Genomic DNA, 15,806 nt, shown 5'->3' with positions numbered 1-15,806 from the left:
GGTGATTTCTGCCTTAGGTACAGTCTTAAGAAGGAAAAGAAGAAAAAAAAAAAACAACAACCCTGTGCCATAGCAGCAACAATATCAGGCCCTTAACCTGCTGAGCCATGTGGGAACTCTGAAATCAGTTTTACTTTTTAAAAAAATTTATTGTAATTGATTTACAATGTTGTATAAGTTTCTGCTCTACAGCAAAGTGACCCAGTTATACATACATACACATTTTTTCTCTCATATTATCCTCCATCATATTCTATCACAAATGACTGGATATATGTTCCCTATGCTAAAAACAGCAAGGAGTTTTACTTTTAATTAAAATATTGGAAAAACTTACAAGGCAGATTTTCCAGTTCGGGGATCTATATAGGTAGTCGTTCTTCTATTGTGGTCCACAAAATATGGAATTCCATCTACTGTGAATCTCATTTCCCAGCCTTCAGGTAAGGGCTTTTCATTTAATTGACTATTTAAAACATAGAAAACAAATAAAGAATATTGTGAGTTGCTTATTTGCCAAGTACAGAAACTAAAAATACCCACCCATAAATGTAGTAGAAATGTTCTAAAAAAAATCATTTATTCTAGTACTTTCCAATTATTTACTACAAATCCTATAGGAACATTAAACATGTCAACAAGTGCATCAACCATCAGTCTTCTCCCCATTACTTGGCCTTTATTCCCTACCTATCTAAAACAAGTTCTGCCAATTATACCTTGGAAGTTTTCATGTTCATCACCGTTGTGAATCCCCAGCGCCATCCTTACCTTGGCTTTATTCATCTCTTCTAAACTTTCACAATAGCCATCCAGCTGGTTTTCCTACCTCTAGTTTCACTGATTCTACACTGTATTGTTGATGGTACTAAATAGAGATCTGAACATATCCATTCTCAACTAAAAGTGATATTACTATTCACCATTAAGCAATGGTTAAACCCCTCCATTTGGCCTGAATTCTGCCTCTATACTCTACCCTCAATGGTCCCTATCTGTTTTACCTCTTCACTCTACCTGCAACTTCGTTACATGAACCCTGTGCTTTCATGGTGTACGGCTACACCACAGCTCCCATCAGCACCTGATCTTTAACCTACTGAGCGAGGTCAGGGATTGAACCTGCAACCTCATGGTTCCTAGTCAGATTTGTTTCTGCTGTGCCACGACAGGAACTCCTCAAGTACTCTTCTATGGATTATTCCTACCCACCTCCTTAACACCAGTCTTTAGACCTTAAACTCTTTGACCTTCAGTTTCTTAGTTCATAAAATGGAACTAATAGCTATGTAATAAGACTAAGGAATAAATAAGACAATACACGTAAAAATCTCATGAAGTAAAGCCTTCAAATTGTACCTATTATTACTTCTCCTACCATGTTTTGATTCTTCTCTTCAGGACTCTTAAAGTACTTCCTTCATAGTGCTAGCACCAATGTTTATCAAATATTTCAGCTTGTGTGTCTAGCAATAATTTTTCACCATGTAAGTAACATGTAAATTTTAAAATAGGAACTAGATTACAAGGCACTTATAAATGACTTAATTTTAATTTATTACATATTAAAATTAAGACATCAACAAAATATAATGAACACTGGTCACTCATGAGTCTAAGAAATTTATTTTTACATTTCAAAATACGACACTAAAATGAGTAGGGAACCACTGAACACACCTCTTGCAATTTGTATTTGTGCATTCTGTCATAATGACAGCCAATTAGCTAATTAAGTATGTGTTCCAAGTTTTTTCCATATTAGCCAGTTTGTTTTTCTCTACTCTACAATTTCAAATTAATTTTCTTTTTTCTTTTTTTTGTCTTTTGTCTTTTTGTTGTTGTTGTTGTTGTTGCTATTTCTTGCAAATTAATTTTCTTATCTGTTGGCTTTATTAAGAAAACAAAACAATGGAAATACTCAAGTTCACATGAGAAAAAAAGAAGAGGAGCAGTTGGAGGCATTTAATCTCATTGTTTTAAAGAGCCAATATTGGTGATAAGAGGGTCACTTTCTCAAGCGTACTTATTTCAGAAGAACAAAGGCTGAGAATCATGGCCTAGTACAGTATTTTGTGAACTATGTCGATAGGTTAAGAATATTTAACTGTATTCACTTATAACTAATACAAATGTCAGATAAAATAGGCTACCTAAAAATTTAAGAAGATAACAATTCTCCTTAGTTGAAATAATATTTGCAAGACAGGCTCAGTAATAAGTATTGCCCTGAAAACAAAATGGAAAGATTCAGGGTCAATTGTGTTATTAAAAATATGATTCTAGACAGATCTGGAAGGGCTGTGCTTGCGAAAGGACCAACATGCCTTTGGCTAGAGATTTACTGCATCCTTCCTTGGAAGAGGAAAAGAAAAAACATTAAAAAAAAAAGCTGTTTCAGAGTCCAAATTCTTACTTTATGGATGTTAAATGTCCAGGTTCCTACAAGATCACCATGGTTTTCAACCATGCTAAGATAGTGGTGCTTCGTGTAGGTTGTTCAACAGTGTTGTGCCAGCCAACAGGAGGGAAGGTGAGACTCACAAAAGGATGTTCGGTAAGAAGAAAGCAACACTAATGTCCACACAACTTCTTGAATTTCAATCTATTGCAGAAAGCCTTATCAGTTCAGTAAATCTAGTAAATCTACCAAGATAATGTCATTATGTTTAATTCTGTAAGGAATACAATAGCAGTCTCCTATTTTGGTGTTAGTTTTTCACTGAAGTTTTGATTATGGGCTAAAAAAAAAATATGATTTTAACTTCAGCTCTAAAACATTAAAGATCCACGGAGGGAGTTCCCATCATGGTGTAGCGGAAACAATCTGACTAGGAACCATGAGGTTATGGGTTGGATCTCTGGCCTCACCCAGTGGGTTAAGGATCTAGAGTTGCATGAGCTGTGGTGTATGTTGCAGACACAGCTCGGATCTGACATGGCTGTGGCATAGGCCAGCAGCTGTAGCTCTGATTGGACCCCTAGCCTGGGAACCTCCATGTGCCCTTAAAGGTGTTGTGGTCTATTCTAACCATAGGAGTAGAAGGCTACAAAGAAACTAAAACATTACTTATGAAATTCTTAGTCTTTCTTAAGAAACTGAATATATTTAAGTTACATATTATAACTCCATAAAAATGTTTTGCTTTGCTGGTACCCAGAAACAGATTTTATTATTACTTCTGGTCTTTTTAGGGCCACACATGCAGCACACGGAGGTTCCCAGGCTAGAGGCTCAATCAGAGCTGTAGCCGCCAGCCTACATCACAGCCATCGCAATGCCAGATCTAAACCAAGACTGCGGCCTATACCACAGCTCATAGCAATGCCAGATCCTTAACCCAGGGATTGAACTGGTGTCCTCATGGATGCTAGTCAGATTCGATTCTGCTGAGCCGAACTCCCAGAAATAGATTTTAAACTTAAAGCATATCTTTAAAACAGAAGTCCTTAAAACTCCAACTTATGACACATGTGAAGAATTAATCACACCTAAACAGAAGTGAGACTTTTGCCCTTGGCTATTGGAAGGAGGTCTCTAGGCCTCAGGAATGTCCTGCCTGTCAAGAATCTCTTTATTTGCTTGGGGGCTTTCAACACCAGACAGTCAATAATGTTATTTATGATGGAGGCTTTGGGATATGCTGTATCAGCTTTGACCGCTAGAGTAATTAAACACTAAAAGGTATTAGCCCAAACACTGCAGAAGGGCTAGAAACTAAAGGTTAGCCATGCATGCAGTACATATTGAAGCCACAATAAAAACTCTGGATTCAAGAGATTAAGGTGAGATTCCCTACTGAGCATTACCAAGCACATATTGTTCCACATCACTTCGGGACATGTGGACTCCTCCCAGACTCTGCCCTAAACATCTGGTTCCTTCTGTTGGTTCTAATTTATATTCTTTCCCCCTAATAAAGGTGGCTGTGAGTATAATAGGTTTTGGTGAATTCTAGTCTCTATAGGAAGCTACTGAACCTGAAAGTGGTTGAGGAGACTCCCCACATTTTACCCAGTCTGACGGAAGCGAGAGCAATCCTGGAAGCCTCCCAGCTTGTGACTGATGTCTTAAGTTAGGACAATTTTGTGGGGACTGTGCCTTCTGACTACAGAACTTGCCAAATTCCCTACAGAATGGAACCCCATGGCAGTCTGATAAACCAACAGCATTACATATTGTTATGTGTTGACATGTCGAGCCAAATTCCTATGTTGAACTCCTAACCTTTGGTACCTCAAAATGTGATCTTATTTGGAAACAGGGTCATTACAGATGTAACTAGGTGAAATCATGCGGCAGTAAGGCAAGCCACTAATCCAGTAGGACTAAAGTCCTTATTAGAAGGTGAAACCTGAAAGTTCCTTCATGGCACAGTGAGTTGAGAATCTAGCATTGTCAGCATAGTGGCTCGGGTTGATTCTACACGCAGGTTCCATCCCTGACTTAAGAACTTCCACAGGCCACAGGTGTGGAAAAAAAAAGAAGGAAGGAGGAGGGTGCAACTGAACATTAAAGATATGCATGCGTATAGGAAGAATGCCATATGAAGACTGGAGTTAGGCTGCCACAACCAGGGAACTACTAAAGATAGGGAAAAGGCCTAGAACACATCCTTTCCTATTGCCTTCAGAGGAAATAGCTCTGCAGATACCTTGATGATGAACTAGCCTTTTTTTTTTTGGAAGTGATCTAACACCACAGCTCAGGGCAACACTGGATCCTTAACCCACTGAGCAAGGCCAGGGATCGAACCTGCAACCTCATGGTTCCTAGTTGGATTCGTTTCCACTGCACCACAACTTTGGGAACTCCTGAACTAGCCTTCTAAACTATGAGACAAGTGTCTCTTTAAGTCATTCAATTTGCGGCATTTATTTATTTATTTATTTTTTTTGGTCTTTTTGCTCATTTATTTATTTATTTTTTTTTTGTCTTTTTGCTATTTTCTTTGGGCCACTCCCGCGGCATGTGGAGGTTCCCAGGCTAGGGGTCGAATCGGAGCTGTAGCCACTGGCCTACGCCAGAGCCACAGCAACGCGGGATCCGAGCCATGTCTGCAACCTACACCGCAGCTCACAGCAACGCCGGATCGTTAACCCACTGAGCAAGGGCAGGGATCGAACCCGCAACCTCATGGTTCCTAGTCGGATTCTTTAACCACTGCACCACGACAGGAACTCCAAATTTGCGGCATTTATTAAAGCAGCCCTAGCAAACTAACCCATACACTATCACTAATATTACAAAGAAAAACAATTATAAATACTAAAAAGATAAACCTGTAAAAACTAATTTGTCTCTTTAGTTGTATATTAACTATCAAGTTCTTGTAATTATGTGTAAACAATATTTTGAGATATCTGGAACAACTGCAGAATGATACAAAAAAAACCTATCATTTTTACTGGTGTCAAAGTCCTTACTCATTGTTAATTCTACTTTGGCTGTAGCCTATAATCATAATGGAAGGAATACTCAGTTTCAGGTGAAGGTTAGTGAAACTGAATGTGTATTTTTCTGAAGTCAAATACTCCCTGAATTATATCCAGATACCGCAGCTTGCAAAACCTTGCTTCAGAATTACTAACTGGCAATAAGAAATAGGTGCTTGGTGGAGTTCCCGTTGTGGCGCAGTGGTTAGCGAATCCGACTAGGAACCATGAGGTTGCGGGTTCGGTCCCTGCCCTTGCTCAGTGGGTTAACGATCCGGCGTTGCCGTGAGCTGTGGTGTAGGTTGCAGACGCGGCTCGGATCCCGCGTTGCTGTGGCTCTGGCGTAGGCCGGTGGCTACAGCTCCGATTCAACCCCTAGCCTGGGAACCTCCATATGCCGCGGGAGCGGCCCAAGAAATAGCAACAACAACAACAAAAAAAAAAAAAAAGAAAAGAAAAAAAAAGAAATAGGTGCTTGGTGACACACACACACACACCCCCACCCCCTACATTCATTATATGAAAGAACATGAAACCTATATTCACAATATGACAGTAATAATATAATATTTTTTCTTTCTAAAGAATGTAGATGATTAATGTTTAAGGCCTTTGGGGGGAAAATAACTAAGTTTAAACTTTTTTATAACTGAGCCAGAAATAGGGTACAATCTTAAAGTTTATCTATACACTAATAACTGAAAGTTCTTACCCTTGATTTCTGGGATCTTCCCACTGTGTAATACGAGTGTTGTGGTTGACAAAATATACTCTACCATTGCTGTCCGTTCTCTTCTCTTTAAAAAAAAAAAAAAAAAAAAAAAAGGCAAAGCGTTAGAGTTGGCATTGTCTTCTTCCTCAAACTAAAACAATGAGATGAGTTGACTTGGCCCATTGCACTACTGATTTTTATAGTTTTTGTTTTCTTTTTAGAGCCACACCTGTGGCATATGGAAGTTCCCAGGCTAGGAGCTGAACTGGATTTGCAGCTGCTGGCCTTTGCCACAGGCACAGCAACACCAGATCCAAGCTGCATCTTTGACCTACACACAGCTTGTGGCAATGTTGGATCCTAAGCAAGGCCAGGGATCAAACCCACATCCTCATGTATAATGGTCGGATTCTTAACCCTCTAAGTCACAACAGGAACTCCCAATGTTATAGTTTTATTTTTTTCACGATTTTATGTTTTACATCACAACTTTAAAAGGGTTAATTTATTCTTTCACTATTAAATTCACTTACTAAAGTTATGAAAATACTGTATTCTAGAAGTTAAGTAGACTTAATTCACAATGTCTTGCTCAATCTGCTCAGCCCCAGCAATAGTAGCAAGAATAAATAACTATTTTAACTTTGCATATATGACCTCATTTAAGCCTTATCAGTCCCATGGATTAAGGAGTTTTTATTTATTTTGAAGATATAGAAACTCAGACCAGTTAAATTATCTAACCCAAATCTCAGAATTGAGTAGCAGCTGGAGGATGGAAACTCATCTCATTTCTTAAAATATTATGGGGAAATAGAACTGGTACCTGTTTCACTGTGGAGATTTCCACTGTTGTCATTGTTTTGGCAGTGTCTGCAGCATGCCAAAATTCTCTGGCCAGGGAACTTAACTTGCTGAACCACAAGGGAGCTCTTTGTTATATTCTTTTTGTCTTTTTTTTGGGGGGGGGTCTTTTTAGGGCCACATCCACAGCATATGGAGATTCCCAGGCTAGGGACTGAATTGGAGCTATAGCTGCCAGCCTACTCCACAGCCACAGCCAAGCCAGATCTGAGCCACATCTAAACATCTCACAGCAATGCCGGACCTTTAACCCACTGATCGAGGCGAGGGATCAAACCCACGTTCTCACAGATAATAGTCAGATATATTAACCACTAAGCCACCATGGGAATGCCTTTGTTATATTCTAATTAAGCATTATTCATTTTTTTCTTGGAATTCTTTTGTGGGACAGCAGGTTAAGAATTCGCCATTATCACTGCAGGTTGCCACTATGGTGCAGGTGCAATTCCTGGCATGCCACAGATAAGGCCAAAACAACAACAAAAACAAAACATGTTTCTTCTTTTTTTTTTAAATGGCCACACCCATGGCATAAGGCAATTCCCTGTCCAGGGACTGAATCTGAGCTGCAGCTGTCACCTACGTCACACATGTGGCAACATGAATCCTTTAACTCAATGTACTGGGCCAGGCATTGAACCCACACATCCAAAGCCACTGCAGTCAGATTCTTAACCCAGAGCACCATGGCAGAAACTCCTAAATCCTGTTTCTTCTTAATACAACCAGTTTCCAAGTCACAAATATCTTTAACTTTATAATAACTTTATACATAAGGGTTGGGAAGCAGGGCTCAGTTAATTTACTGCATCTGAAGCAGCTATTTGTTTCTCCACTGGAATCTTACTTTAGAATTCTCCTTGTTTTCTTGTCCCATTCTACAAAATTTGCCATGCTTCTTTGGGCTTTCTCATTAAGGTTTAGAAGATGGGTGATATTATTTGCTCTTAATAACCAAATAATTTTGAAATTTTAATGTTAACATTTGTTGTTGTTTGAACTACTGACTTTTCTGCTCATTACAAATAAATTCTTCAAAATAAAAGCTCTCTTCCAGCGTCTGAATGTTTTAAATTTGGCCAAGATGTCTCACAATTAATAAATGAAGTATTCAAGAGTATAATATGGATTCTCAGCTTTTTTAAGTATACTATCCTAAAATTAGTAATTTTCAAAAAAAAAAAAAAAAGCTTAAATCTATGGTTAAAAAAACCCAATTTTCATTTCTTACAGTTTGAAAAGTTGATACCTAATTTTTTTCCAAACTTTTTTTAGATCCTTTGGATCTTTAAGCAAGATATTGCAGAATGAGTGTTAGGCAAAATTATATAGCACTGTCAAGATAATGTCTGGCAACTTTTATCTCCAGCACTGAATCTATGATTTCAAGTAGCAATGATGATACTGGCAGGGGCTGGGGGTAGGGAGTAGTCATCAGAAGGTATATACTGGCAAGTATCATAAATCTGCTCTGGACATCTCAGCTACTTTCTGTATCTGCTGAGCCTAAAATGGAACTAGAACTTGGGTGTATACAATATACAGAAAAATGGGACTCTGTATCTTGTCACATATCCTAAATATTAACAGTGGCTTTGGTGGTCATGGCATCTTGAGATGCAAACATGCAACCAACTCTAAGAGTTGTGTCTGAGGCAAAAGAAGTACCTATAGTGCTACATCTAACTACATGAAAACAAAGTAAGGTCATGTTCTTGGCAGTCATATTAAATTCAAATTTTTAAGTATATTGCAGATCTATAATTTTATATAAACAAATAATTTTAAGGAACTTCCTTAATCTAAAATTAATATCCAGGAGTTCCTTGGTACTCCAATGGTTAAGGACTGGGTGATGTCACTTCTATAGCTCAGGTCTAATCCCTAGCCTGGGAACTTCCACAGGCACGGCTAAATAAATAAATGAATAAATAAAATTAATATCCTAGGAGTTCCCACTGTGGCACAGAGAATGGTTAAGAATCTAACTGCAGAGGCTCTGGTAGCTATGGAGGTGTGGGTTCAATACCCAGCCTGGCACAGTGGGTTAAAAGGATGTGGTGTTGCCCCAGCTGCAGCTCAGGTCACGGCTGTGGCTCTGATTCAATCTCTGGTTCAGAAACTTCCATATGCTGCAGGTATAGCCATACAATAAAAGAAAATAAATTTTATTATTTTTGTTTTGTTTTGTTTTGTTTTTTTGGTCTTTTTGCCTTTTCTTGAGCCGCTCCCCAGGGCATATGGAGGTTCCCAGGCTAGGGGTCGAATTGGAGCTGTAGCCACTGGCCTACGCCAGAGCCACAGCAATGCGGGATCCGAGCTGCGTCTGTGACCTACACCACAACTCACAGCAATGCTCGGATCCTTAACCCACTGAGCAAGGGCAGGGATCGAACCCACAACCTCATGGTTCCTACTCGGATTCGTTAACCACTGCGCCACAATGGGAACTCCAGAAAATAAATTTTAAAAGCTTAACATGAGCAGAGTCACTGCCTGAGGTCTCCAAGGTTTCTGAGATCTGAGCACCCTGCCAACCACATCAGAGCTACCCTCATCTTACTCATGGGTAGTCTGTACTGAATGAAGGCATGGAGCTCAGAACTGCATGGGATTTTCCTCTTTCCTTTTGGATGAACAGATTTAAGGGTTTGGTTTACATCATTTTTAAAAGTCTTAACTAAGAAAATTTTCTTTTTCATGAAAAACATCTAATTGCTTGGGATTTTCTTTCTTTCTTTCTTTCTTTTTTTTTTTTTTTGTCTTCTTAGGGCCGCACACTAGGCACATGGAGGCAGGCCAGGGATCCAATCAGAGCTATAGCTGCTGACCTATGCCAGAGCCACAGAAATGCCAGATCCGAGCCACGTTTGCAACCTATACCACATCCCACGGCAACACCGGATCCTTAACCCACTGAGTGAGGCCAGGAACTGAACCCACAACCTCATGGTTCTTAATTGGATTCATTTCCATTGTGGCATGACAGGAACTCCGATTTTATTTCTTGATGCTTTAAATATTTAGTTTGTACACTTCTGTTACTGCTCATACATTTTCTAGTTCTGTAATTTTACTAGTTAGGCTTTCTAAATAAAAGTTTAAAAACATTAAAAAAGTGAAACCAAAAAGCTAACACGAGGTAAAATAAAGAAAATATAAAACTTATTTCTATGATTGTTCCATGTATATACCGCTGATATCAGCATTTCATTAGAAAGGGGAAGGGGTGTGCACTTCAATTTTAGAAGAGAGAAATCTAATATTTTGCAGAACATAAATAAGGCAAGATTCTGATAATATAAATAAGCTGGGAATGGGTCTTCAGAGGCATTATTTTAGGGAGGTGCTATTTGTTGGCGGAAGTAAAAATGAAAAATGGAGTTCCAGCTGCAGCTCAGGAGGTGAAGAACCCAATATAGTGTCCGTGAGGATGCTGGTTCGATCTCTGGCTTCCATCAGTGGGTTAAGGACCTGGCGTGGCCGCAGGGTGCAGCATAGCCTCCAGCTGCATTTCAAATTCAATCCCTAGCCCAGGAACTTCTATATATGCTGCAGGTGTGGCAATAAAAGGCAGAAATAAAAATTAAAAAAAAGAAAAAGATTCTGATAGTGAGGATGATGATACAGAACATGAGGACCAGCTTTGCAAAAAAAGCTTTTCAAATAAAGGCACATAGCCCATAATTCAGGTTACTATGAGCAAGAAGTAATTTTTCTTACAACTGACCTAGAGAACAAGTAGAATAGCTCGTGTTTCTAACAAAAGCTAATCAGGTCATGGTTTTTCTGAAATAATATTAACAGGATGAAACACCTTCAGATATATCTTTTGAGTGAATCCATTTCTCCTCTGTAACACAAGCATGAGACAACTCTAAAAATAAAGCTGAGAAGACCATCAGCCTGGTTCAATATGTTTCAAAAGGGCAATATCCCCTCAAGTACTTCATACCAAATATATACTGTCCATTATGACTCCAACAGAGCCAGACCCAACAGCTAGACACACTGAAGACAGAAGTTCACAATGCTCATATGCCTTCCCTTTGTTATAAGCTAGTAACAATAATAACTATGAATTATTACTTTTTTACTTCGTTGACTCAAAAGAATATTAGGCATAAATAAGTTTAAGAGCAATGGGGTAGGCCTGCCCATCATGGCTCAGTGGAAATGAATCTGACTGATTCATGAGAACGTGGTTTCGATCCCTGGCCTCACTCAGTGGGTTAATGATCTGGCGATGCTGTGGCTGTGGTGTAGGCCAGCAGCTACAGCTCCTATTCAACCCCTAGCCTGGGAACCTCCATATACTGTGGATGCAGCACTAAAAAAAAAAAAGAGCAATGGGGTAACTGAATGGCAGGCTTATACAGCCAGTATCACTGATTGCCCAGAATCATGTGATCTTGGCACATCAATCTTTTCCTTCTGTTCACAAATAAAGTAATGCTTAAGCAATCTATCTTAGAAAAAGATGTTTCCAAAACAAGACTATCTGGAAATATCACTTTCTAAAATGTCTGCAGCTCTTAAAGATAAAACTTCAACTAGTTCCATAAATAGCTTTACTGTGCTGTTTTCTACTTTCTATATTCTCTTTGTCTTCCATTCAAAACTTTCTATGCTGCAATGTTTATTCTGGAAACTTGCTACAGCACTATGATTCATGTAACAGCTTTAAAACAACCTGGAATGGATAAGCAATGAGGTCCTACTATATAGCACAGGGAACTATATCCAGTTTCTTGGGATAGACTATAATGGAAGATAATATGAGAAGAATGTGTGTGTGTGTGTGTGTGTATACAACTGGGTCACTGTGCTGTACAGCAGAAATTGACTCAACACTAAATCACCTATACCTTAATAAAAGTCAAATAAAAATATTTTTGAAACAAGATAGAGGAGTTTCCGTTGCAGTTAAGCAGTAATGAACCTGACTAGTATCCATGCGGATGCAGGTTTGATACCTGGCCTCGCTCAGTGGCTTAAGGATACAACGCTGCCATGAGCTGTGGTACAGGTTGCAGATGTGGCTCAGATCTCATGTTGCTGTGGCTGTGGCCAGCAGCTGCAGCTCCAATTCAACCCCCTAGCCTGGGAACTTCCAGACTGAGGGAGAAAAAACAACAATGTGGCAGCAGGCTTAACTATTAATTTATTAATCTATTAGCAAAGTGTTTCCCCCCCCCGATTTTTTGGGGGGTTGCAACTGTGACACATGGACGTTCCTGAGCCAGGTATTGAACCAAGCCACAGCAGCAGCCCAAGCTGCCACAGTGACAACGCCAGATCCTTAACCACTGCGCCACAAGGGAACTCTAGCAAAGATTTAATAACTAAGGTACTCTATAAGAGAAAATGCTCATGAGCTCCATACTACAGGAAACAAAGTTACTACCCCAACATGTTACCCCTTCCACTATTCTTTGAATAACATCAACTCAATCAATTTCTGAACTGTGTTTTGGAATCACCTATGTGATCAAAATATTTTTAAAGCTTGTTATTTTGAAATAATTATTACTGACAACATGTTGCAAAAATTGTTCAAAGAATCTCACATACACTTTAACCAGTTTCCCCCAGTGACATCTTACGTAGTTGTGTCACAGTATCAAAATCAGGAAATTGAGACTGGTAAATTACTGTTAACTACAAAATTTATTCAATTTTCGGAGTTCCCGTCGTGGCCCAGAGGATAACCAACCCCACTAGCATCCATGAGGACTCGGGTTCGATGCCTGGTCTTGCTCAGTGGGCTAAGGATCCAGCATTGCTGTGAGCTGTGGTGTGGGTCGCAGACACAGCTCAGATCCCACGTTGCTGGGCTCTGGCATAGGCTGATGGCTACAGCTCCGTTGGACCCCTAGCCTGGGAACATCCATATGCCACTGGTGTGGCCCTAAAAGACAAAAAATTTAAAAATTCAATTTTCACTAATCTTTAAAATTTAAATTCATTTATGTAAATGTATAGTTCTATGCACTTTTACCCCATGTATAGATTTATGTAATTAGTACCGCCATGGTAAAGACACGGAACTCTTCCATCACCACATAAGAACCGCTTCTGTGACCTTCTGTATTTGTACCCACCTTCAGTGGCTCTGTCTCACTACTATTCTATTTTCTATCCCTTTAGTTTTATCATTTCGAGAATGTTATATAAATTGAATCACTAAGCATAATGCCCTTGAGGTCATCCAGATCATCATGTGTATAAATAATCAATTTCTTCTTCATGCTGAGTGGCAAAATACTTTTAAATTTTAGAAGAGTAAATTAGAACTTTGGGGAAGTTTTTTTGGGGGGTGGGGGGGCTGCTCCTGCTGCATGCAGAAGTTCCCAGGCCAGGGATCAAACCTACACCATATGTAGTGCTGCATCGTTAACACACCGTGCCACCAGGGAACTTCACAACTTTTTGGAAATTTAATGCTCATTTGGCACTCTGAATTAAACCAACACACCCAAAAAGCTTTCCAGATATTCACTCAAACAAGAGAAGGGTGTATTATCTATCCATAATACCTGATTGTTAAAACAACTGAATTCAATTTTAAAAATCCACGTGACTTACCCCATCCAGGTGGCAAGGGACCAAGGGGATCAAATTCTTTATTTTGTGATGTAGCGAACAAATCTTGATTCTAAAAAGAACAACCACCAAAATAGTGAAATAAAGAACAACTTAAACAGATAAGTAGAGAACAAGCTAATAAGTTATGATATGCCTTCCCTAGCCATGAGCAACTTTATATCATAGGTACTCTTACCATGTTCACATCTTAGAAATCAGTCATGCCAGTGACTCTGATGGAGAAATAAATCTTTGTCAATATAATTTAACATCTGAAATTATTTGAAATTCATATATTATAAATAATTTTACATCCAAATGGCTTTTCCTTCCTTTCATGCAAATCAGTAAATCACAGAAGTATATAAGCCATCCCAAAGTCACTTGTAAATAGAAGTACTCAAAGTCATCAGCTGACTGAGAAAAATCTTGTATTTCTAACTCATTAACAGAAGATCATATACAAAACAAAGTATATACAAAGAATTGTGAGAAGAGAGCTGGGGGAGCAGGAAGAATAAATAGGCTGTCAGGTGAGTCAAAGGAAGGAACTGCAGTTGGAAGGAGGTGATGACTGTATAGATGACCTCTTAAATTTGTTTGAAATTATCACAATGGTGAAGAGGTTTGGTTAGATAAATGGCAAGTAGGAGTCAAAAGTCATATTGACTATGCAGGGTTAATGAGTGTGTTTTAGTTTAAACGTATAAATAAATGGGGAATATTTTGTGATCTCTCAGTAAGATGTGCTTATTAAAGCCTTTCTTTTTTTTCTTTTTTTTTTTTTTGTCTTTTTTGCCATTTCTTGGGCCGCTCCTGCGGCATATGGAGGTTCCCAGGCTAGGGGTCCAATCGGAGCTGTAGCTGCCAGCCTACACCACAGCCACCGCAACGCGGGATCCGAGCTGCATCTGCGACCTACACCACAGCTCACAGCAACGCCGGATCCTTAACCCACTGAGCAATGGCAGGGATCAAACCCGCAACCTCATGGTTCCTAGTCGGATTCGTTAACCACTGCGCCACGACGGGAACGCCTAAAGCCTTTCTTTTTCATAATTATACTTGATTTACAATGTTGTGCCATGATTTAAAAATGTTCTGGCACCTTTCTTTAGTAAAGCAAATAAAAAATAGACTAACTGCTGAAAAAATAATTATAGAAAAAAATACACAAGTAAAATAAAACAATGTATCCAATATACCCAGCACCAGGACTCAAAATGTAGCACATATTTACACTGGAATATTGCTTAGCCATAAAAGAATGAATTAATACCATTTACAGCAACATGGATAGACCTAAAGACTATCATACTAAATCAGACAGAGAAACAAAAATATCACATATCACTTATATGCAGAGTCTTGGGGGAAAAAAACAGATGATGGTTAGTAATCATCACTTTAACTGCTGTAGCCCTAGTTTAATCCCTGGTCTGAGAACTGAGATGCCACATCAAGCTGATGCACACTACAGCCAAAGTAAAAAAATAAGATTAAAAACCTAAACAGGAACAGACTTAGACTTTGAAAACAAACTTAGAGTTATGTAAGGGGAAATGTGTGGGAAGGGATAAACTACAAGTTGGGAATTAACATATACACACTACTATATATAAAACAGAAAGTCAACAAGATCCTACTGTATAGTACAGAAAGCTCTACTCAATATTCTGTAGTAACCTATATAGGGAAAGAATCTGAAAAATAATGGATATATATACACACACACTGAGATCCCACATCACGCTAATGCACACCACAGCCGAAGTAAAAAATCAGATTAAAAAGTTATATTTATGAATCACTTTGCTATACACCTGAAACCACCTATATAAAATAAAAATCAAATTTTAAAAAAACCCAAGTAAATAGATAAGGAAGACCTACTACTGGAATACAACTCAGCCTTAAAAATGAATGAAATTTTGTCACTTATGCCAAGACAATATGGATGGGATTGGAGGGCACTATGCTAAATTAAAATGTCATACAGAGAAAGACAAATACTATATGATAAAACATGTATGTGGAGTCTAAAAAACACAAATTGTAAATACAATAAAATATAACAAAAAAAGTAAAATAAGACGGTATGTTCCACATACCCAGCACCAAGATTCAACTAGCACATTTCTTTATTTTTGTCCCACATTGTTTGCTAAGGCAAAAATCAGTCATCATTTCATTCCTATGTATC

At 38.7% G+C, this 15,806-nt stretch overlaps 1 long non-coding RNA gene and 1 pseudogene across 4 annotated transcripts in view; one reads left to right on the top strand and one right to left on the bottom strand.

Moving 5' to 3' along the window:
- The window catches only part of ITCH, a 108,851-nt gene that overhangs the window by 37,403 nt on the left and 55,642 nt on the right, over nt 1-15,806 (bottom strand). For all 4 annotated transcript variants that reach the window (XR_002340135.1, XR_002340136.1, XR_002340138.1 and 1 more), the window contains 3 exons: nt 13,604-13,673; nt 6,149-6,233; nt 338-466 (listed from right to left, as the gene is read on the bottom strand). This is a non-coding gene — a long non-coding RNA (itchy E3 ubiquitin protein ligase). The remainder of the gene's footprint in view (nt 1-337; nt 467-6,148; nt 6,234-13,603; nt 13,674-15,806) is intronic.
- On the top strand, nt 2,324-2,578 carry LOC110257495 (annotated as a pseudogene).

This window comes from Sus scrofa, chromosome 17 (genome assembly GCF_000003025.6).
Source record: "Sus scrofa isolate TJ Tabasco breed Duroc chromosome 17, Sscrofa11.1, whole genome shotgun sequence".
Taxonomy (NCBI): Eukaryota; Metazoa; Chordata; class Mammalia; order Artiodactyla; family Suidae; genus Sus; species Sus scrofa.
This window is presented reverse-complemented; position numbering and strand designations above follow the sequence as displayed.